The sequence below is a fragment of the Eptesicus fuscus genome, chromosome 11 (assembly GCF_027574615.1).
Source record: "Eptesicus fuscus isolate TK198812 chromosome 11, DD_ASM_mEF_20220401, whole genome shotgun sequence".
NCBI classification, from domain to species: Eukaryota; Metazoa; Chordata; class Mammalia; order Chiroptera; family Vespertilionidae; genus Eptesicus; species Eptesicus fuscus.
Window position 1 is genome coordinate 31,392,668 of NC_072483.1, and position 26,000 is coordinate 31,418,667.

Sequence of the window (26,000 nt, forward strand, 5' to 3'; positions counted from 1 at the left end):
CATTTTGCCAATGAGTGTAGGTAATAATGGATATGACATTACAAGTTGACTGTTGCCAGGGGTCATAATCTGTTTGAGCCTTTGCATATAGTTTGCATAAGTCAACTGTCAAAAGCCAAAATGGGCCCATCTGTTTTGTTAAAAATCTTATCCAGTTACTCATTTCAGCACTTTTACGAGACAACATTTTCTCTTGCAGATACTCTGCATAATTGGTGATTTCTGATTGCTGGCTAAAATTCTTGCTTGATGTTGGTTATAATCATTGCCTGATGGGAACATTTCATTCTCCAGCATGTGTAGTCATAATTATTTTAGATTTCTATGTAAAGTTAATCAACCCTGAAGGAGACTCCCTGGATGTCACTTTGTCTGATCTCTGTTGAATAAGTAATCATCTTCTGTTTACAAAACTAGCCTAGCAAAATTGGACATATTACGTGAAACACCATCTGCATCGTTGGCATATCTACACCTGGTTATTGATATGTGTTGAGTACCATTATCAGAGAAATGGAGATATCTCAATGAAAAAATATGCATGAGGCAATATATTTCATTCTTTTTAAATTGAGTAGAAAAGCTAAGTTAAATAAGGACATGTTAGCAATTGCTGCCTTCCCTACTACTCTCCTCAGATTTTTCTTACCTGCTGTGACTGTTACCCAGTTTTGCTGAACCAAAATCTGTGACATTTTTTATAATAAGACAATTTCGATCCTAACATATAATCTCAGAGATATTTCTAGCTTCAAATATCTGCTGCTATGGCAACTTCCAAAGAACCCACTTTTCAAAATATTTGGATATACTGAGAGTTCTTTAAAAATTTACTAACTTTTCCAAAATTCTCTGACACAAACTAGGGCCTATTTTTATCTCTCTATTAAGAAAATATTTCTGTTCATTACAATTTTTATCAACTAATTTTAGAAGTTAAACTGTAGAGGATAGAAAATAAAACAAATATAGCAGCATTTTGAGAAGTAAAACATGAAATGTTTGAAAACATTAACATTGACATTGCAATTCTGATGCAACTAAGGCCAGCATTATTCTGGATTCTACATTGCAAAATATGCACAAAACAGTAAACTGGTAATAGTTGTATTAAGGTATTTTTAGGCAACTTCATCCACAGAGGAGCGTAAGCCCTGGCCCAGGGCATTTTCTAAGGAAACAGCAATTTTGGAAAATGACAACAGATTACAGAAATTGCAAGGAAACTTTCTCCACATCTACCGCACTGTTGCATTTGAATGGCACTGGGCCACATCCATTGTTGGGATTGTCTATTATCTCTGCAGTGGGAGTCTTCTCCTCTTCTCTTGGAAGGAAGCTGTGTAGTTTAGGAGATAAGGTAGTCTGTGTGATGTTGTCATTGCCCCAATATGGCTGTATTTCACAAGATGACATTCACAAGATAACACACCCAGAAGAAAAGATTCCAGAAAACTAACTTGTCTCTATAACTTTCTAAAGAAAAGTATTTTTGTGAGAATATTCTGAATAATAGATAAAGCTTCCTGTACATAAGTGTGTTCATCAGCTTAACCATGGAGAAACTTTTTCCACCTGACGAAAACATGGCAATCCTTTGAATGCTGTCTTGATGTTCTTCCTTCTAATTTTTCTAAACCTGAACCTGATAATAAACCCAGATTAGATATTATACTTTCCCTTGACATTAAAAGTAGTTTGTTTGAATCATGGATAAAGTCATTATAAAAAGACATGAACTTTAAGAAGAATCATTTCATAGACAGAATCTCATTGATTTTTCTTCCAAAGTATAGACAACTTCATTTGTTATCTGTGAATTGTTACTGTCCTAGAATTTAAACTGAATTGAAATAAAACTGAAAAAGTCTTTGGAATGTTTCTGTTTTAACATTGTTTAACAAAACTTTGTTTCCCTGGAAAGTCTGGTCTCTCAGGGCGCTTATGTTTCCAACCTGCTAACAGACAGCCAGTATCAACCTGAGGAAAAAAGCAAAAGAGCAAAATCCACAAGGGAGCTCAAATTCAGAAAGCAGGTTCTAGTCAGAGCATCTTCACTCTTCATTCTATATATTTAGGTGAAACTCTTAGAATCAGCTTCATGGTGCCAAATAATTGAAATCTTAGGAGGGACTTAAGACATTATCTACGCCAATTCATTCACATCAGAGATAGAAAAATTGGGCCTGCTTTTCTCATCCATAAAATAAAGAGGGAGAGGTACTTAAAGGTGTAAATTTACTCTATTGCATTATCTCTGTATACATTAAAGCACTAAGAGACCGCAGGAAGTGGGTATCAATGGTACCCCTGCTCTACCTCCCATTTTTATCCAATCAGAGAGGGAAGGAAACTGAAAAAGCAAAGTACATGTTATATACTGGAAACTTCCTTTGTAACCCACTACTAATGTAGTCAATGCCCAGCAGGCTCCTCCTGCATAGTCATGAAAGATTAACTCATTAAAATATAACCCCAGCTTCCCAGGAACAGTAACCAGAAAAGCCTTCATTAAAATTGCATTCCTGCTTACAAATGACTCGTTCTGCTTGAAAAATTAGCCAGTTGATGCTGGGTATGAGTTTACATCATGGTTGCATGATGGATCATAATAAGGGAACAAATTCCAGCTCTCAAAAATTTTCGGCAAGACATGGAATTTATAGGACAGCATGGTGCAGACAAATAGTTTATCTCTACCATGTTCATTCTACTTTTCTGATCATAGAATTCCTGATTTTTAAACAGGCATATAGCTTCTTATAATACAGGCAATAATTTCCCATCTTCCTTGCAGCTAAGTATAGCCCTATGGCCAACCTATAGCTAAACTTAGTGGGGTTTCTCAACATTGCCACTGTTGACAATGTGGGCCAGATAATTCTTTGTAGTAGGAGCTGCCTTGGGTATTTCACAATGTTTAGTGTCACCTCCACCCTATATTAGATGTGATAACCACAAATGTCTTGAGACATTAGCAAATATTTCCTGAGGGCAAAACTTCCCCCTAGTCGAGAACCACTGAGCTAAAGGGATGTAAGTGGACCCATCCTGCTCCACTTCTAAAAAGTATCTTTCAATGGTTCATTCTTTGCTCCTTCTTCTTTCCTGCTGTGCTGGATGGTACTTGAGCAGCCATTTTAGACAAACATGAGAAATCACATATTAAAGACAGAGGGCAACAAGATAGAAAGAGAGAGGGTTCCTATGATAAGTGGAGGCGCCCAATGGTCATGCATTTGCACATCTGTGGACATTTTACATAAGAGTAACATAAACTGCCCTAGCCAGTTTGGCTCAGCATCAGCCTGCAGACTGAAAGGTCCCAGGTTTGATTCTGGACACATGCTTAGATTGCAGGCTCAATCCCCAGTAGGGGGCATGCAGGAGGCAGCTGATCAATGATTCTTTCTCATCATTGATATTTCTATCTCTCTCTCCCTCTTCCTTCCTCTCTGAAATATATATATACATATATATATATATATATATATATATATATATAAAAGAAATATGAGCAACATAAACTTATATCTACTGTACTTCATTGCTATGCTTGGTTCTCTAATGGAGGCACAATTTCCCTACCATAGCTTCAATTTTTCTCTTTATAGAGTAATCTAAAGTGGGAAATATTTATGTTCTCGATTCAAAAGCAATTCACTTGTCATTAAGGAATCTAAATGTAAAGTTGCCGCCCTGACCGGTTTTGCTCAGTGGTTAGAGCATCGGCCTGTGGACTGAAGGGTCCCAGGTTCAATTCTGGTCAAGGGCATGTACCTTGGTTGCGGGCACATCTCCAGTGGGAGGTGTGCAGGAGGCACCTGATCGATGTTTCTCTCTCATCGATGTTTCTGACTCTCTATACCTCTCCCTTCCTCTCTGTAAAAAATCAATAAAATATATTTTAAAAAATAAATGTAAAGCTGCCTCTCCACCTTCATAGAATTTTCAAATTCATTGATGTGCACAGATGTAGATCAATGATTCTCAAATTTGGCTATATATTAGAATCACCTGGAGAACTTTGAAAATTCTGAGTGGCCAGACGGCACCCCCAAACAACTTCCAGCAGAACTTAGGCAACAGAACCCAGACATCAGTATTTTGCAAAGTTCTTCAGGTAATTCCAATTGTAGCAGAGTTTGAGAACCACTCGTATAGAGCATTTTTCTTCAAGCCTGTTTGTAATTAATTAACCTTGGCTTATCTTATTTGCCTTGGGAAGGTAAGGCATTTGTTTGCACTAGAGACATTCTACTGCAAAATATTATGTTCCATTTCTGGATATACTCACATTTGGGGTGCAAATGGCAAGAATGAGTCAGATGCAATTTTGTACTGTCAGCAAATCTGACTGGAGAAATGTTTTGATAGCTCATATTACTGAAAGTAATTGAGCTCATTAAAAGTAAACTCCTCACTGTTTCCTCAACGCACATGCACATGTGTGCACGTACACACACACACACACACACACACACACACACACACATTTAATGAAAATCAGTAAAGCCAGATGTCTTGGGAGAAGCTAGTTTTTCTCTGATGGTTAAAAACAACATGCAGGAATTATGAAGAAAGAGTTAAATTCTGTATAGATTGGTGTGAGGCTGCTATTGGATTAAGTATATTTTTAAACCAAACTAGATTATTTTTAATGTTTATCCCAGAACCATAAGCAGAACAACTCAAAATGGAAGTCCAGCATCAACCATAATGTAGTCTAGACTAATTAGAGTCTTTATCATCATCAATAGCTCCATGTATCCCAATGAAGAGCACCTCAATCAGGAAGGCAAAGGACTATTTGCACCATTATTTCTTTTTTGTCTGCTATCTTCAATGAACAAGCTCTAATTTTTTCAGTGTTTACAGACACCATTCTCCAACAATGAGGTTCCTCTTAATGCTAAGGGAGCTGGAAAGGGAGGAGAAAAAATGAAGGGGATAAAAATGCATTGCATTTCTACTATAAACTAGGCACTTTAGCAGACAATTCACTTGTGTCATCTCAAAAAGCAATATCAAAGCAGCATTTACATATCCAGATGTTTATGAGATTCATAGTGTACGCATAAGTAGCTAGATATTAATAAAGAAAGGACACTCCTCCAACTTAATCTGGCATACTGAGAAATTAGTCCCTCCCTCTATCACCTGGTTTTTACCTCCCACGAGACTTTTAGTTGCTATAATTATCCTCATTTTTGGACTATGCCTTTTAACCTTCTTGTCTAAATTGTCATCTCTAGAATACAACAAGAATGCCAGCTTGTCCAACAATGCCATCCTCTAGACAATGCCATCCGCTAGATGTCATATATGCTGCACCCCAGGGACAGCAGACTGACCTGGACTTCACAAAATCCCTCTTCCCTGCATGAAGACTCCCATTCCCTTCTCTGCCTTTCTTCCTTGGACAGATAGGAAGAATCTCTGGGCCTGGTGATAAGCAGGACTATGCTCCTTGACAGCATGAAGCAGCTACAGAAGATAGGACCGTCAGCTATTTGCCCTTGTTAAGATTACAAGGTCCAAGGTTTTCGGGGGGGGGGAGGGGGAGTTAGTGTAGGTATCTAGATACTAATAATTAATAAAGGAAGGAAGCAAAGGAAATCAGACATTATTAAGCATAATCAACTAGGGAGTATGAGCCTGCTTGTTTCACCAGGAGATTGCAGCTTCACCCACTCCCCAGGGAACCATAGGTCTGTTCCCCACATATCACTGGGGAAAAGGGGAGGTAAATACATGTGCAGTACAATTCAAAATGGTGCAGGGAGAAGTGCTTCTATGAGGAATGTGCAATAGGAGTCAAAATGAGAACCACTGAGGCCTGTCAGTCTAGCTTGGAGAAGGAATGGATTGGTCAGGAGGCAGCCCTACACAAGCTGATGAAAGCTTGGGAAGTTGATTGGTTATTTTGAAAAAGCTTCTTGTTCCTCCCAAGCCTGAGATAATATAACCCCAGGAACAAAGGGCCCTCTCTCTCTCTCTCTCTCTCTCTCTCTCTCTCTCTCTCTCTCTGTCTCTCTCTCCCCCCCCCTCACCCCACCCCGCCCAGGAAAATGCAAAACCATGTGGGTCTAGCAGCCATCTGGGCTCATAGTAGACCATGTGGATTCCAAAGGACTAAGCTTTAATATAAAACAGAAACTCTGGACACTGGCCTTTGTTTTGACCTTGATGAAGACAAGATTGGATTTTTTTACATGGCAGGACAGATGGAGATGGGACATAAGGGAAGCCTTCTATTTCCACCTGAATAAATCTTGCCAAAGGACAAGCTCCCATGTGTGGGTCTGTGGAATGCTTTTCTCACGATCCCATGAAAGAGCACAGTTTACACCAGCAGCAATGGCAGTGTTAAAATTAATAAAGGAAACCTCAGCTAAAACTGGAACAAACAGCTGAGCCAATGAGAAGCCACTGTCACCGTGAACTCTTTTTTTTCTTTCCTTTTTATTTTGTAATTTAAATTCTTTATTGTTTAAAGTATTACATAAGTCTCTTTTTTCCCCCATTGACCTTGCCCCAGCCACCCCTACCCCCAGCACATGCCCTCACTCCCACCCCACCCCCTGTCTGTGTCCATTGGTTATGCTCATATGCATGCACACAAGTCCTTTGGTTGATCTCTTACCCCCCACCCCCCTTCCGCCTTCCCTCATAGGTTGGACAGTCTGTTCGATGCTTCTATGACACTGGTTCTATTTTTGTTCATCAGTTTATGTTGTTTATTATATTCTACAAATGAGTGAGATCATGTGATATTATCTTTCTCTGACTGGCTTATTTTGCTAAAACAGAAACACCAATCAGAAAGGATATATGCGCCCCTATGTTCATAGCAGCACAATTTATAATAGCTAAGATTTGAAAACAGCCTAATTGCCCATCAGCTTATGTGTGGATTAGAAAACTGTGGTACATCTACACACTGGAATACTATGCTGCTGTAAAAAAGGAAGGAATTGTTATCATTCACCATGAACTCTTACTTTCCTCCAATGAACTCTCATTTTTCTTTTGCTAATGACTTCCTTGCCCCAGCCTCCTTTCTATTAAAGCCTTTCATTTTACATAATTTTCCAGACTGTCTTTCTGCTTGCTAAATGAAATCTGCCTAATTCATGAATTGTTTAATAAAGACAATTAGATCTCCAATTTACTCAGTCGGATTTTCTTTTAATCCTCACTTGAGAACATGTTCATTGGTTTTTTTCCCCCCTTCTTTTTAGAGAGAGGGCAAGTCAGAGAAAATAAGAAACATCAGTGTGAGAAAAATCAATCCATTGCCTCCTGTACTCACCCCAACTGGGGTTCAAATTAGCAACCTGGGGAAATTGAACCTGTAACCTTACAGTGTACAGGACAACGCACCAATCCACCAAGCCACACTGATCAGGGCAGTTGACTTTTGCTTTTTAACAGCAAATTGAACATGAAATAGCCTGAAAAATTACTTACAGCTGAGAAAACTGATGACTTTCCCGGGCTTACTCTACTGGTTGGGACAAAACTAGGTCCAGAATAATGATCTCCTAGCTCAAGTTGGATGTTCTCATTTCCTGCCTCTCTCTCCCCACCCTAATCCACCCATTCACCATTTACAGAATCTAGTGAGCTGGGGCTTTTCCTCTTCATCAGGAATACAATAAGGAAATTGTCCTAAAATGCAACACAAAAGGTTTAGTTAAGATGCAAGATTTCTTAGTGATAGTATCTGCTTGTCATAAAAGGAAGTTGTGACTATTCCTCCCCAGATCTCTTTTAAGATATAATTTGTTGTCATTCACTAACAAGAATGAAGCCTAAAGGTAAAGGGTGCATGTTCTAGTATGACAATTCCATGGAATGTCTGCCACGTTACAGCTTGTGTAGTAAAGATCGAGAGCATATCCTGGGCTCAGCTTATTACCACCAGCCTGGCACTGGTCAAGGATGGCCTCCTCATTGTAGCTTCTCCAAAACTAATAACAAAAGCAGTTATTATTTATTTCACAGTTACTATAAGTTAGAACTTCTCATGTTTCTTTTTTATTATTCTCCTTTTATAGATAAAGAAACAAAGAGGTTTTAGTAACTTGCTTAAGGTCATGCAATGCAGTCAGCAGGTCTTGGAAGCAGGATTCAAACTAACGTATGCAATTGCTCTGCAACTGTGTTCCTATCTGTGAACTATGGGCCGTAAATACAATGACTGGTGTTTAATAGTATCAATGTGGTTCTAAACGAGACATGTGCCCCAAATGTTACATGTTAAGTCCTACTGAGGTGACCAAAACATCAGATTATTCCTAAAATCACAGCAAAGCATTTTTCAGAAATCGCCTGGTCAGAAGCGAAACAGTGGCGGCCAAGGTTTGTTCTATCGTGTTAGGATTTGGGTATTAGAATCTGCCCTTGGCCATCAGCTGGCCAGCACCCGGGGCAGGGTGCTTCTCTCCTGTTATATTTTGTTTTGGTAGTTGGCTTGGTGGGAACACCAGAAGTTAGTCTTCAGGGGGAACATCCACTGAAGAGGAAAGAAGCCTACAGAGGTTGGGAACAGAGTTCCCTGAATAGCTTCAGTCCAGGTCCCAGTGTAGGTCCCCATTTTCCGGGCTCACCAAGAACTGGGATCTATTGATAATGGACAAGTCCAAGGTAAGCAAATAATAGAGAAATTTATAGCTCACTTAATGTATTTCCTTTAATGTCTGCTACTTGCTGGAGGTGGTGGGGGACTGGGAAATGCAAGGGGGTACACAGACTTAGCACCAGATGGTGAATTAGACAAAACAGCTTCAAACCTCCCTTTCAGCCCAGAGTCGTGTAAACCTAAAGGAAATGGAGAATTAAGGTAATAATGCTACCAATTCTGGACATAACATGGCAAAAAAAAACAAAAAAAAACAACAACCCAAGACTCTTTTACATGCAACACGTAGGAAACAGAGTGGGTATATTTCTGTGGTCCATGTTGCTTCGGTGCTGTTACTGCTTGTGAGCCCATTGGCCATCAGAGAGAACGGCAAAATAATGGAAAGCCCAAGCCCTTCGGTACTGGTTTCCTGAGCCCTCCGCCTACTGATTTAAGCACACGTTGCAAATGTGCTAAATGAAATCCTATTCCCAAATTATGAAATGAAATATTTTCCTTAGACATATCTCACATTGCTCTGTGTGCCAGGGAAATTTCCCATGACCCTTAGAGTCACCTCCATTCATTTGTTCCCATGCACACTTCTTCTGGGACGTAAGACAATCCGGTTGAAGGCTAACATATAAGTATCCGGTGGCACGTCCAACAAAGCTGTTATTTTATCAGGAAGACGTAAAAGCTCATTTCAGAAACTGAAGCGTCTCAGGAATGAAGTAAATGGTTTAGTAGCAATGCCATGAAGACTATCAGAAAATTACACGCATTGTTTAGTTAGGAGATAGGAATTAACTAATGTTTCTAAAATGCCTGAGTTTTAGATCAAGAATTTCAACAACTTGATGCATTCAAGATGGAGAATCTAATTTTTAAAAAACTGCTACCTACACAGCTTTTTCACTGTAAGAACAAGGAATGCGTTTAAGCTATTATATGAACAGATTTGCAGATATACCAAGAAAGAAGATTGCATTTCAAGCAGCCGACACCCAAAAGAGGTTATATTTGGTTTGATTGTTGATTGCGTTTCAGAGTTGGGGACAGAAAATTAATTAAAGTCAATACTCAATAGGCTTAGTTGCTTTTAAGTAGCATTTAAGATCTGATTGAATTCACAAAGTGACTGATGCAAAGAACAACAGCGCAATTTTTCAAATCAAGCAAAATTTATTATTTAACTCACTAATAAATGTTTAAATATAAATGAGCCAGAGAGCACAAACAGGCACGCGTGGCAAGCCAATTTAAAATCCACAAAGACCCCCAGTAATTATCAAAGCAAGTGACAACGGTAAATATTTCAATAACATAACAGCAAGGGGTTAGATTGCTGAGTGCACTCAGATGCAGCTATTCCAATTACTGAAATCCTTCCTGTCTTTCCAAAGTATCCAGCGTTCTTTTCTTTATCTTTTCATTTATTCCTTCCTTTCTTTTTCCCTTGAAAAAAAAAAATGGATTTGGTTTATTTCTAAGCTAAAGCAAAGAAACCAGATAATTATAACAATTTACTTAGACTTAGGGATAGGAGGCTTGTTGAAGAGGAAACATTTAAAAATATTATTACATATGGTTTCATCCTTTTTATTAAATTCTTATTTTGTATAACATGTTGACTGACAAATGGATCTGTCTTTTATTCTTTTGCTAAATGTCCACATCCAAATTTCTGAAATTAGTCTCCTAATATTTTATGTGCTGAATTTCACTCCTCCAAATTTCACCTCTGTCTTGCTATTTTTGCAATAATAGCTCTGAATATTTTTCATAACAGTACAACAAAGAATACATAAACTTTCTGGATTTTATCACAAAAATTTCTATTTAATTTATGTGCAGTTATAAAATGGACAAAGCATGTACAGTACACAATTCTGTTTTTAAAACTTTGGTTCTTAAAAATAAAATTTTTATTTTATTTTATATTGTGGGCTAATATGTTAGGTTTTCTTTAGTGTTTAGTTTAATATATTAGATTTTATACTGTTAAATAATTATGGATTTTTGAAGGTTGCTTTTTGATATACTGACTATAGGAGAAGTAGATGCCATATATTATTCTCTCCTGTCTATAGGTTCATCTCTCTTTATAAAAAAATATTTTTTATTGATTTCAGAGAGGAATAAAGAGGGAAAGAGAGATAGAAACATCAATGATGAGAGAGGGTCATTGATCGGCTGCCTCCTGTACGCACCACACTGGGGATAGAACCCGAAACTGGGCGTAAGTCTTGCCCGGAATCGAACCTCAACCTCCTGTTTCATAGGTCAATGCTTAACCACTGAGCCACGCAGGCTGGGCAGTTCATATTTTTTTGATCATTTGATTTTTATTGCTACCCATTGCCCAATATGCTGATGGTCTTATCAGAGCCACACACCACTCTTCACCCTATTCTCTGGTCAGGATCTGAACTGATAAGAGAATCAGGTTGAGTGTATTTTCACTTCTTTGCTTTTTAAATATGTGATAAAAGAGCTTTATTTATTTCATGCTTTGTCCTATAAATGATTTATTGTATTTTAAAATAATGATTGAATATGCAAGGTAAAATAAAATTAATATTAGTAAGAAAACAATGAGGCAAAGGGAAAATAAGGAGCAAGGAGTTAACTGGAGTCAGGAACTATTTTAGCATATAAAGCAGAAATGATGAAACCTTGTGTGTTTGCTAAATTTGTCTTCGAACTTACTAGTAGCAAAAACCAAAGAGAAAAATTTTAACAAGACAAAGTTTACAGGAGTACACATTCTTCATACCAAGAACAGAGAAAATTACATTAAGAGGAAACTATAATGCAATAAATTACATCTTTAACCAATATTCTCCAAGACCCACCAAATCAAATGAATATATTTCTCTATGATACTTTATTCCTGAAAGCATCAAAATGATTACTTTCTGACCTCTATTATTTTTGCTAAGGGGAATATTTACATAATCTACTAATACTGCCATGTTTTCATTTTTTTGCAGGGGTGGAGTGGGAGTAGATGGTCAGGGAAAATAATTTTTAATGGGCTTAACTTTAATGAGCTATAATGTTAAGTTTTTTGTTTAAAACTGTGTTCAAAGTATTCAAAAATCTATTGGCCACCATCAAAATGATCAGGCACCAAACCAAACAAGGCTAGATTGAGGATATATTGTATTTAAAATGTATTTAATCAACCCAACATTAAAATGATCATAGATGGGTGGAACTGTATTGTGGGATTGGCATATAAATTATAAATTAAGAAACCTTAAAAATTATTTTTCCTTTTAAAACTTGTGATTATGACCAAAGCCTACTGGTATTACTAACCTGGTCAGATGTTAACACTCCTAGATATAACCCACACTCATCATCTTCATAATAGAGCCATCTAGTACTTTACAATGTAAAGAGCACTTTGACACATGCTGTTTTAACCCTACTACAATGTAGTAAGACAGACACTCTTGCCTGTATTGTAAAGATTAGGAAAATGAGGTGCATAAAGGTAAGATTTGCCCAAAGTCTTACAGATGGCATATATCAAAGTTCAAAGTAGAGCCAATGAGGTCTCCCAACTTTGATGTAAAGTAGGTTTTACTATCTCATGGTCTATGGCTCAATGCTTAAGGAAATTGAGGGGTCTGGGGGGGGGGGATGTGTTTGAAAAAACAATGGTATTCCCTGGCTAGTGTGGCTCAGTGGTTGAGTGTCGACCCAGGTACCATAAGGTCAGTGGTTCAATTCCTGGTCAGGGCACATGCCTGGGTTTATGGCTTGATCCCCAGTATGGGGCATGTAGGAGGCAGCTGTTCAATGTTTCTCTCTCCTGGATGTTTCTGTCTCTTTCTCTCCCTTTCCTTTCCTCTACCTAAAAATAAAAAATAAATAAATACCATATTTAAAAAAGAAAAAGAAAAACAATGCTATGCCTACATGAAGAAAAAAAAGGCCCAAGAGTATAAATTTCAGTGATCAAGTTTAGAAAGTACTTTAGAAACCATTAGTCCAGCCCCATACTTTTCTACTGAAAATAAATAAAATATCTGAGACTCAAATGGCTTAATTTCATTTCATTCCCACTGATTTGTGACAGTTGATTCAAAGGAGTACTAAGCCAAGTAAAAGAATCCTTTAATTTAATATATGAAGCTTTGAATAATCAGGCTGGCAACTTTTAAAGTAATTTTAATGGGTGGTTTTTGAACTAAAAACAATCATGTTTTATTGCTTTCTTAGATCCTAAACTTGAGTAGTAATGTTGCCTCAAGCCACAGTTCTCAAACTGCCCTGAGGTGCCCAGGATGGCACAGGGAACTCACGGGGGGCTACATGGAGTATTTTAAATTTTGGAGGGAAACATGATAATCATTAACATCTGTTGACACCATGAGATCTACTAAATCAAGGTAGTTTATAGTTTAATCATTAGATCACTCTTCATTCCTTTCAAGGATAGCTTATTATTATAAAGCTGATTCCAAAATGTGAGAAGTTGTGCAGTGCCCAACGAGTGCACACAGCATGTTAACAAGTAATTGCTAAGAATGAGCTAAAATATCTTTTCTTTCAGTCTTTGCATTTAAAAAATTATAGCTAGTACTAGTAAGTTGTGAGGACATAAAACTAAATTGTTCTGACTCACCTACTTACTAAACAAAACCATTACATTTTTCTTCTGGCCTTGAGGCAATATTTAAAAAATAATTCTGAGGTACTAAGAGCATCGTGAATTAAGAATGTTTGGAAATCTTTGTTCTAATGGTTACAAATGTGGACTGCAGACTTATAATCCCAGATTTACTACTTACCGATGGTGCTATTTCCCACTTGTCCTCTCTGTGCCTCCATTTCTTAATCTATAAAATGAAGATGATAATGGGACGTACCTCAATAAAGTTACTATGTACATTAAAAAGTCAGTATATGTAAGCCAGGTAGAAGACAGCCAGGCACAGAGCGATGTTATCTCTCTAAGTATTAGCCATCTATAATCCTACCTAATAAAACATTAATATGCAAATTGACTGCACCTTCGCTATGCCCAAGCCACGCCCACCAGCAAAGGCCACGCCCACCAGCCAATCAGGGCGAGTATATCAAATTACCAACAAAGATGGCGGTTAATTTGCATACACAGAGGGAGGGAGGAGTGAAGACTGAAGACAACTTAGAAGGAAGAGGGAGGAAAAGCGGAAAGCAAGGTGGTTGCCAGAGGGAAAGCCTGAGCAGGGCGGGGCGGGTGGCAGCGGTGCGCAGGTGCAGGCGCGGTGGCTGCAAAGGCGGCGGCAGCAGCAGTGCACGCAGCCGCAGCGGCTGCTTGCAGGATTCTTCCTGCAAATGGGCTACTAGTAATCTATAATAATAAAAGCATAATATGCTAATTAGACCAGACATCCTTCAGGAGGAAGCCGGGGCTGCAAGGGAGGCCCGGGTCCTGGGTGCCGGAGGGAAGCCGGTGCAGCAACCGGGGGAAGGAAGGCCTACTCTTGCACGCATTTCATGCATCAGGCCTCTAGTTATGCTTATAAGACAAGCCTTATCCAAAAGCGGCTTGTCTGCAGCATGTGCCTGCTGCTACATCGGTCAAATACAGAAACTTTGTGCATGTGGAACCCCATGGGCTGAGAACTTTCCTCCCTCGTTACTTTTTTTTTTTTTTCCTGCTTTCTATGGGAGGCAACATGCCAGAAATATTTTGGAGAAATTTCAACTAGTGTTGAGTGTTCTGTCGGTTACAATCCCAGAAAAGGTAAGGAACATCCTGTCCCACATGTACCATCAGGTGCTCTTTATGTTACCCATTTGCTTCATAAAACAGAGCTGAACTAACTGAGACCCTGAAGCTAGATTGGCAGGGTGAGTGTTTGTACTGATTATTTCTGGGAGGAAATTAACTTTTAAATGATTACTTATTCCTGCATTCAAAAGTTAACTCTAGCTTTCTTCTCTTAGGATCTCTAAAGCTATTCACAGCTACATTTTGAAAATGTCACACCTCTTAAATTGTCTTTCATATGATTTCCCCATAAAATTATTAGTTTTTAAAAGAGAGGTGTATTTTAATTTCCTTTAAAGGTTTTTATTTTACCCCTAACAATTACTTTGTATCTATTCTTTATCCTGAAAGCAACATAATAGCTTTTAGGAAACAAAAATTTCTCTCTCAAATATTACACAAAATAACAAAAGATATATTCTGTCTAAGAACATGTAAATTAATTTTGGCAATTCCCACTGTGTCATAGTTTTAAGGATTATACAATGACATTCTAAAACATAATATAATGATAAATCAAAGCTGAATATAAAATTGCAGATCAATGTGACCCTAATTTTATAAAAGTATAAATTAGATATATTTGTATACCTGTATAGAAAAATCTATGAGAGGGAATGCAGTAAGTATGTTTAATTATATCTGGTTAGAGATATGCAAGTTCATTTAAAAAGTATTTTGGTGTGGATATAATTATTTCAAGTGTAAGAAACAGAATCTAAAACTAATATTCCTTAATTAATAATGATATTTCACCATCACAGATATCTGAAGATGTATGATTCAACTGATTGGTTGAGTAGTTTAAAAATGGAAGCACTCAAACCAATGTTTCTGAATCCTCTGGGCCTGTCTCATAGAGCAGAGTGGTTGCAGCAGCTCCAAGCCTCATATTCTCACATAACAATGTTCAAAGCTGGAAGGGAACAGGCAGCCCTCTCTTTTCATTGGGGAAGATAATATTTCCCCCAAGCCTCTCAGCCCTTATATCACATTGGCCCAACATGTCCTTTCGTGGACATAAGCTTACCATATTTGGCATGAATTAATTACGATTCATCCCTGGGAGCTAGGCACATAGCCACTGGGGAGGGGAGAGAGGAATCAAGGTTATAGCATCAAGGAGAAAGAGAATTACTACAGATTAGGCAATTAACAGTAGATTCTACATGTCTCCACCCCCCCCCCCCCAAATGTATGCACACTTTAATAGTTAATAGCCCTATTGATGTTTCTTCCTTTTCAAATTTAACCCATTGGAATTAATAAATTATTCAAAGTGTGTATACATTTTTGGGGGACATCCTGTATTTCCCAAATAGTCTATGATGGTCAAGTATTTTATCCAAAATCACAATTTAAGTGTTATAAAATAACTAAAAGGCAGGAAATATCAGCCCTAGTTCTAAAACAACTATTAAGTGGGTTGAGAGAATAGGACATAGGAAAATGTAAACACTGTTCATCCTTTGACAGGCACATCTGGGAGACTAGGCGTGGAGAATTCTGCCATTCCATGTGGGGCACTTACCAGACACCTAAAATCAAATGCCTTTCTATAAATAACTGCAGCAGCTTGAACATCTCATGAGTTGACAGAAGCTGGTCCCAAAACAAGAAATACTCTAAAAACGTATGAAGGAAAAGTTCTGCTTTCCAAATACTTACATGCCAGGAAAAGAGATCTCTCAGGCATAGCAGACTGTCATCTGAAGATATCAGCTCACGGGGCTGCTGAAGCTAAAAAGATTAGCAAAATGCTGGGTATCACCAGGAAACATTGTACATTTCCTGTGACATGTTTTAGTGCCTTGGAATAGAAGAGCGCATGGAGCTCTGGTCAATGGACTTTAGAAATGCGCGCTGGATTCAGAGGTAATTGACAAAGAAGAGCTGGGATAATGAATAGGGTGTGAACAGTTTAGAAATCTGTTTCTATGAAAACACTGGACCAGAAGGACAACAATAACCAAATTCTAGAAAGATAGGCAGTCTTTGCATTGGCCATGACTTACAACTTTTAAGTACTCGCTGAGAGGCTGGCTTTCACCACGGCCACCTTGACCTGAGAGCCAGCCCCAGAGCTGTGGCGACAACCATCAGATGACTCTGAAAGCCAGTGTGGAGGTCAGAGGAGGAACCACGGTCAATGACGAAATGTACTTAAAGCGGAGACTGTCAGGAGGGGAGAATACCACAATAAAATGAGACTGTAAATAAACTGGAAAAGACAAATTACATATGTGGCTGGAATAAAACATAGGAAGGACTGTGTGAACATTTGACAGACATGACTTCTCTAGTCCATAGCTTGTGTGAAGGTGTAAAACATAATATAATGATAAATCAAAGGTTCCCACCCTCCCCCTGCACCCTCCAACATCTTACAGGCACTTCTCAGCAGCCTCTGTTCCGTAGGAGCCAGGGTTCAGGTAAATTTATGAATGGGTGATGCACAACTGGGGGTGTTTTGAATAACATTCATCACTTTGATTCTTGTAATTTAGAAACAACCTTTCTTGGGGTCTCCATCCCTTGCTCATTTAACAACTAACGATTGACTATCCATCTACACTGTTTTAGAACCTGTTCTGTGTTTGGGGAGGCTAGTGCAGTGATCAATCAAAGTCCCTGCTCATGGGCAGAATCAGAGGTGGATGGGCCCAATCAGACCCACGGTGGCACTTGCTCTGTCCTTAAGTTCTCATGTGGCAGATGTCCACAAACAAATAAGGTCTTATTAGAATTCTGCTTTAGCCTCTGTCATTCAGGCAATGAGTACTGAGAATTCTCCATGAACAAAGCAGCACCCTAGTTGGTTGTGGAAGTCCAAATGAAAAAAGGACATGTTTATGTCCCATAGAAAATTAATATTTAATGGGAAGGACATTCCCATCATGCAATTAAAGATGGCTTAGAAGAATATCAAGGAGTGCAAGTAAATGTCATTTTATTAAAATTATCTCTAGTGATAGACAACATGTATACATAAAAAAAGTTGATTGCTTAAAAAGTTCATCACTGTAAGCCCATGGGCTTCAGTTTGTCTAAAATGTAAACTATAGCAAAATACTTGCTCTATAAATCTCTCAGGAAAATATGTGGCATAAGAGAATAAATGAATTGGTTTACAAATGAGGCATTTGTATACTTATTTTTATTTAAATACACAAATTAACCAGAGTTAATCCTTTTATTCTATTTGAACATTGAAGCATAAAAACAATAAAATTAATGGCATGTGAATGATAAGGTTTCGTGACTTGAGGTTATTACCAAATTGTCCCAACAGATGTTACTAAATTTTAATAATATTGGAGATTTTAATAATTATTTACTTGGTGGATTGGAGAGTGTGCATGGGAACATTAACTGGTAATATTAATCACATGCTTTAATTACTTCTAGGTTCTCAAAGCTTTGTTGTTACCTGGAATACCATGAAATTTCAAGATAATAATTAAATGTGAGCTTTGACATGCTCCCCAAGGCAGGGACCTTGTGCAGCCTGTGCTTACAAATGATAATAACTATTAATAATATAAATAATGAATTATGCTAAAATCAGTTAAATCCATAGTGATTGTTTTCTAAAAATTCCGCAGTATAGGAAGTGATAAAATAAGCTCTTATTGTTGGGTTAATTAGCCGCCATGCTGACTTTAAAAGTCAGGGAAGGAAATGAGAGATATAAAAATAAAGAAATGCATTAAATAGCAAAAATAGTGAGCAACCTAATAAGTATTTTGCCAAATAAGATCTTAGATGAATAATATCTCCTGTCACTTTATAATTACAAGCGGGTTGTAAGGAAATATTCAAAGTTTGGACTAAGTGCAGTCAGATAACATAATTTCACCCCCACTTTCTATTATGAAAATTTTCAAATATACAGAAAATGTTCAAACATACAGAAAATTTGATGTACCCATGACCTAGGTCTATCAAATAATGTAATTTTATACCTAAGAGAACAATGAAAGAATATTCGAGAAATCACTTAAGGTGGCAGTTAAAAATACTGGTATAAATATAAATAAATAACTGTCCTTTAAAAAAAACACACACAGAAATAAAATTAAGCATGATATCCCATTTAAATAAAAACAAAATATTAAAATGTCAAAATATTAACAAGAAGTGTGGAAGATATATATGAAGGGAAATATCTAATCTAATAATAGACAAATATGCAAATTGACCGCACCTTCGCTACACCTAAGCCACGCCCACCAGCCAAGCCACGCCCACCAACCAATCAGGACGAGTATGCAAATTGCCCCAACAAAGATGGCAGCTAATTTGCATATCAAGACAGTGTCGAAAGAAGCCAAGAGCTGCAAAGGGGAGTAAAGCTTCGAAGAAGCAAGCAAGCCAGGGGGGCGGGGGGAGGAGAAGGGAGGAGCGAAGTCAGGGCCGTAGGCGAAGGGAAACGAAGGCGGGCTGGAGGAGAAGGCGGGGCCGGCGGCAAGGGCGGAGCGGAGGCGGGGCCGGGGCCGAAGGGAAACGCGGGCGGGCTGGAGGAGAAGGCGTGGCGTGTGACAAGGGCGGGGCGGAGGCGGGGCCGGAGGTGAAGGGAAACGCGGGCGGGCTGGAGGAGAAGGCGGGGCCGGTGACAAGGGCGGGGCGGAGGCGGGGCCGGGGGGGAAGGGAAACGCGGGCGGGCTGGAGGAGAAGGCGAGGCGGGCGGCAAGGGCGGGGCGGAGGCGGGGCCGGGGGCGAAGGGAAAAGCAGGCGGGCTGGAGGAGAAGGTGAGGCGGGCGGCAAGGGCGGGGCGGGGCGGAGGCGGGCGACAATGGCGGAGCAAAGGGAAACGCGGGCGGGCTGGAGGAGAAGGCGAGGCGGGCGGCAAGGGAGGAACGGAGGCGGGGTAGAGTGCAGCAGGAAATCCCATTGCAGGAATTTTCCTGCAACGGGAAAGCTAGTCTATAATAATAAAAGCATAATATGCTAATTAGACTGAACGGCCCAACAGCGGAATGACTGACTGTCTGGACGACCTTCCGGACCACCATCTGGAGACCATTAGGGACCACACTATGACACCCTCTAGTGCCGGCCACCCAAGGCAGATGCAATGTGATTGGTCAAGGGCCCGGCCATCACCCCATGATTGCCCTGCAGAGCAATCAACCCGGCCGGCAGGGCAATCAATCGGGGAGCTCCATGATAGCCCCAAAGAGGGAGGCCCAGGCCACTGACCAGCAGGCTGTGGTGGGTGGGCGGGTCCTCCCTCTGTGATGGAAGCCCAGGTCCCAAGTGCCAGAGGGAAGCCAGTGCTGGCAGCCGGGGAAAGAAGGCCTACTCTTGCACGGATTTTGTGCATCAGGTCTCAAGTTTATATTATATTGAGTCACATAATATAAGGCCTGAGCAAATACAAAAGCATATACTTTTTCTTGAAAAAAAAATCATTCAACATTATAAAGATTAAAATTCATCCTAAAATAATGTTTAAATTATTTGCAATCTCATTAAAAAAATTTTTATAAAAATTATTTTAAAATTTATTTAAAAGAACAAACTCATGAAAAGTGAAGAAAAAGACAACAACAGCCAAAACCTGTTTGGCTCAGTGGATAGAGCGTCAGCCTGTGGACTGAAAGGTCCCAGGTTCGAATCCGGTCAAGGGCATGTACCTTGGTTGTGGGCACATCCCCAGTAGGGGGTGTGCAAGAGGCAGCTGATCGATGTTTCTCTCTCATCGATGTTTCTAATTCTCTATCCCTCTCTCTTCCTCTCTGTAAAAAATCAATAAAATATATTAAAAAAAAAAAGAAAAAGACAACAACAAATAAGAGTAAGGATAATCTACAAAATTTTCAAATGTTTCAAAAAGAAATGATGCTTAAAACAATGGTACAAGAATAGACAGAGAGATCAATAAAAGAGAATTGAACACCCAGAAATAGATTTATGAAAAAATTAATTTTTATATGTTAAAATGAATTTTCAAAAGATTGAGAAGAGATGCACTATTTAGTAAATGTTGTTCGTTCAACTGTGTAGGTCTTTAAACAAAAAAAAAATACTTGCTCCTTACTCCAGAACAAATTCCAGAAAGTTTAAGAGTTTAAACATACTTTAAAAGTTTAATATACTAAGAAAAATAAAGAACACTTTTTTGGTAATTTTGAACTAGGAAAGACTTTTCTTAGCATGACAGGAAATATGTAAATAAGCTAGAAACCTAGATAAACTTGACTACTAAAATTTTCAAACATTTACAATGAACATAAAACATCCTATCTAATAATAGAGTAATATGCAAATTGACCATCACTCCAAGACACAAGATGGCCACCCCCATGTGGTCAAAGATTACTGCCCCCATGTGGACACAAGATGGCCACTACAAGATGGCCTGCAGGGGAGGGCAGTTGTGGCCAGATAGGGGTGACCAGGCCAGCAGAGGAGGGCAGTTGGGGGTGACCAGGCTGGCAAGGGAGGGCAGTTGTGGGCGATCAGGCAAGCAGGGAGGGCAGTTAGGGGCAATCGAGTCAGCCAGGGAGCAGTTAGACATTGATCAGGCTGGCAGGGGAGTGGTTAGAGGGTGATCAGGCTGGCAGGCAGAAGTGGTTAGGGCCAATCAGGCAGGGCAGGCAAGCGGTTGGGAGCCAGCAGTCCTGGATTGTGAGAGGGATGTCCAACTGCCTGTTAACTGGGTGGTCAGACATCCCTCAAGGGGTCCCTGATTAGAGAGGGTTCAGGCTGGGCTGAGAGACACCCTCCCCGTGCACGAATTTTGTGTACTGGGCCTCTAGTTATAAATAAAACAAACCAATAATATACTAGCCTGGGAAAATATAGTTGCCACAGACATGACTATTAAAGAGTTAATTTAATAAATAAAAAGTTTATATGCATCAATAAGAAGAAGACAAATCACCCTGTAGTTGGGCAGAGGTTATAAATTATGCAAGCTAAATGGAAAGAACCACAAGACACCAAAAAACATATTAACATTGCACAACCTCGCTCATAAATAAGCAATCTAAATTGTACACTAGTTAAAAACTAAGAAATTTAAATGTACTGATATGGAAATCTGCCCCAAATATATGCTAATTGGAAAAAACAAGTCATAGAATGGCCTGTGCAATATGGGATTGTTTTTTGCAAAGAAAAAATTACATATATCCATACATATGCATGTTTATATGGCTAGAAAAATGTGTAGATGTGCAGACACCAAACTCTTGCTAATATCTACTTCTCTGGAGTGAGGTACTATCATAGCCCCATGCTTACTGGGTCTTAGTATAGTTAACTGTATACAATTTTCATTCTCTTGCATGGGCCCTGTCATTATCAGCTAATAACCATGTTATGTTCATGGAGTCCTCATTTAAGGAACATGCCAGACATTAATATAGATAGATATCCTATATAATAAAAGGATAATATGCAAATTGACCCTAAGTGTGGAACGAGCTGTCACTATGACACGCACTGACCACCAGGGGGAAGATGCTCAATGCAGGATCTGCCCCCTGCTGGTCAGTGCGCTTCCACAGTGGGAGCGCCGTTCAGCCAGAAGCCAGCTCCCCACATGGGACATCCCCTGAGGGCTCCCGGGCTGCCAGAGGGATGTCTGACTGCCAGCTTAGGCCCAATCCCCAGGGGGAGAGGGCCTAAACTGGCAGGTGTACATCCCCCGAGGGGTCCCAAACTGCGAGAGGGTGCAGGCCAGGCTGAGGGACCACCCCAGTGAGTGCATGATTTTCGTGCACTGAGTCTCTAGTCTAGAATAAGAGGACCCCACCTGACAATTGCAATTGAGCTTCTCTTGCTCAAGAGGGACAGAACATAGGAGTAGCCCTATAACATGACATTTTCATAAGTCTCATTTGTTACTGGGTGGAACACACATTCCACTTAGCAAATGTTTACAAGAGGCTACAAATGGTATTCATAAGAGCTACCCTTTGTTGTGTTCCTACTATGTTTCGAATACTGCTCTAAACTTTATATCATTGACTAATTTGAATCTCGTTAATCACCCCATGAGATTACTCCCTCAAGCACACATGTCTAGAATGGAAGTTCATATTCTAATCAAGTACTTTCTAATTGTAATGTTCATACTTTGCCACTATTCTCTATTTAGGGGAGTAAATTATCTAGCAACCATGATTTCTTTCTTTGGGGGAGGAATAAATAAACAACTATATATACATGTATACAATGAAATATTATTCAGGCATAAAAAGATGGAAAATTTGCCATTTGATACAACATGGATGAAACTTGAGGGCATTATGCTACATGGAAAAGTCAGACAGAGAAAGACAAATACCATATGATCTCTATTATATGTAAAATCTAAAAAACAAAAAAACCCAAATTTATCGATAGAGAAAACAGATTTGTAGTTGCAAGAGGCAGAGAGATGGGCAAAATGGGTAAAAGAGGTAAAAAAAATACAAACTTTCAGTTATAAATAAGTCAGTTCTACGGATGTAATCTATAGCATGGTGATATAGTTAAAATACTGTATTGTACATGTGAAAGCTACTAAGAGTAGATCTTAAAAGTTCTCATCATATGGAAACAAACTTGTAACTGTCTAGTGATGGATAGTAACTAGACTTATTGTGGTCAAATTTCACAATATGTACAAATATTGAATCATTATGCTATACACCTGAAACTATATGCCAATCATATCTCATTTTAAAAAATCCCTTCGTTTGGGACACCCTCCTGCAAATTTTGAGGAGAAAAATGGTATGTGATAGCCAGGAAGTATGACTATCAACTTACTCCCCAAATAGTAAAATAGATTTCTGATTTGGCAAGAGTTCTAGAATATTGATCACAATGGAAACATACACAAGCAAACCTACATGGGATTTAATCTAAGCCATGCAGATACTGGCTTGCAAGCAGCAAATAAATGACACCTGTAGCCTCACATACACCATGGCTTAATGGAGTTCTGGTAAAGAGGCAAGTAATGAACACCAATTTCTAATAATTAAGCATGAATGCTCCCAAAGGAAGCATATTTTCTGGACAACTGGCCACACAAGCCTGCCAGTGTTTCTCAACCTTTCTAATGCCGCGACCCTTTAATACAGTTCCTCATTGGTAATGGGGGAGATGCCAGAATATGTGGTAAATGCAGAAACAAATATACCCCCAACCATAAAATTATTTTCGTTGCTACTTCATAACTGTAATTTTGCTACTGTTAATGAATCGTAATGTAAATATCTGTGTTTTCCGATGGTCTTAGGCGACCCCTGAGACCTTTTTCACTAAATGACAAGCTGATATACTTATTCCACAGTAAAGTTCTGCTTTTCTAGCCATTTCCACTGAATCACAATAGGAAGATTTTATGTGCTGATCCCTGATTCAAAGCCTTCCCCTGCAAGCAAGTCACTAAAGCAAAGATTTTTCAGAATCTAGGAGAATAAAGGAAGCAGAGCATAAAGTTTTGACCTATTTATGGCAGGATTGAGCCTGTCCCTAGTGGCCAGAGACACTCACTGTGACCTGCTGTGATCTCCCATCTTCACAAGTATGAAGAGTAAGACCAGTTTGTTTTCAGAGTTGACTAGTGTCAAAAGCAGCCATCCTAACTATAGAAGGGATGTACTAGTTCACCTCACTTCCCGGTATTACCAAGCATTGAAACTTGCAATTGACCTGAATGCAAGTAGTAAGTGGTAGCATATCTAGCCTTTGTCTTCCACCCTTCACTTTCTTCTAGTTCAATCCTATCACCAACAACATGATGTGATTTGAGTGTGCTGATCACCTCCTTTTGTGGTAAATGCAGAAACAAATATACCAATCACCTTGAATGAGAAGTCACCCATTGTGGAGATTAGGTCACACTTGGGGTATCCATGTCATAAGCACGTGCTACCTGGACATTGGTTTTAGTGAATACTGTTTATTTTCTTTTTTGCTTGGTTGCTTTCAGCTGTTGCCTTCCCTTCAACAGTGTCTCATGTAGGGAAACATCTCCCAAACTGGAATTTTCAAGCCTGGCTATGTTTCCCTCAAGATTGTCAGGACTTTTAATACTTGACTCATAGCAACCCTATTCAATTTTTCATCGCTATTTTCTAGCACCAGGCCCCTAAGAGTCTTTCCTTCTTCTGCCCCACAGCATTTTCTTCTCCCTGCCATCTGCCTCTGCTGTCTTGAGCCTCCATGGCCCTTTCCCAGCAAGGGGTCTGTACTGTCAGGGAAGCCCACACTCCCAGGCTCTGTGGTAGGAGAAGGAAAGTGCTCAAACAGAGGTGGGGGAAGGAAGTAGACTCTATTCCAGTGAATAATGGTTATTCTATGATACCCGTTTGGGTTCTTAAGTGTTCTTTTGTTGATGATGATGATATTGTTTTGTTCATTTGGGTTTGGGCCACATGATCAAAGTTACTTTGTAACAATCATTAGTTTGTAGGTTTTTCTCAGAATATTTGCTTTTTAAACAGCCAAACCTAAATCTTTATGTACCACATCATACCAAGAGTACAAGATTTTCTATGTCTTTTGACTTAAATAAATGTTTTCTTTCTGGTTGTGCCTCTGGGTTGTTTTGGTTTAGAAAGAAGGATTGTAATTCTGTCTCCTTTGGCAATATCTCTTCCAACCTTGCTCCTTCTCACTTTGCTGGGTCCAGGGTTGCTAACTAACTGCAAGGTTAGGCTGCATAATGCAAAGCATTCCCTTAATGGCTATAGATTTCACATGGAAAACTCAGACATATGGTTCCCATTTTTCTCCCTTTTATGCTGCATACTTGTGCTGAATAGTTTTTATTGGTAATGGGGGAGATGCCAGAATATTTACAGGATCTCATGGTCATGGGAGTGTGCTGTTATTTGGGCTATGTCTGGGTAATGCCAACATAATCAATCAAAACGGAAACATTTGGTCAAATAAGCATTTTTTAAATTATTAAAATAATGCTCATAGCTTTGAGTACTTAACCAACTTTACAGTTATTTTGATGGAATACAGAAACAAACTTAGCAGAGTATCTTGTAAACACTTCTATTTCTTAAAAATGAAGAAATTTTGTTGGAATTTTATGTAGTTACAACATCTTTCAGGAAAACGGTTTCATATCTAGATTTGCCACTGCTATTCTAAAAAGGACACAAACAGATCAGCTTAACCATGTTGTGATTCAACCTCTCACTCCTCTTTAAAGCAAGCATTGCCTTATCTATTTATGGACACCTTTGTGATATAATGAAAGCTATCACCTTCTCCTACCCCTCCCCCACACCTAGATAAATATACATGAAATTTGCAAACAACTTCAAAATAATCCTATCTAATAAAAGAGTAATATGCAAATTGACTGTCACTCCAACACACAAGATGGCTGCCCCCATGTGGACACAAGATGGCCACCACAAGATGGCTGGCAGGGGAGGGCAGTTAGGGGTGACCGGGACAGCAGAGGAGGGTAGTTGGGAGGGACCAGGCCTGCAAAGGAGGGCAGTTGGGGGGGACCCAGGCCTGTAGGGGAGGACAGTTGGGGGTAACCATGCCAACAGGGGAGGACAGTTAGGGGTGACCAGGCCTGTAGGGGAGGGCAGTTAGGGGCAATTGGGCTGGCAGGGGAGC

General features: G+C 39.3%; 1 long non-coding RNA gene across 3 annotated transcripts in view; it reads right to left on the reverse strand.

Moving 5' to 3' along the window:
- Positions 1-26,000, reverse strand: part of LOC114230412 (uncharacterized) — a 70,188-nt gene that overhangs the window by 31,023 nt on the left and 13,165 nt on the right. For all 3 annotated transcript variants that reach the window (XR_003616300.2, XR_008557456.1, XR_008557455.1), the window contains exon 3: positions 13,438-13,485. This is a non-coding gene — a long non-coding RNA (uncharacterized LOC114230412). The remainder of the gene's footprint in view (positions 1-13,437; positions 13,486-26,000) is intronic.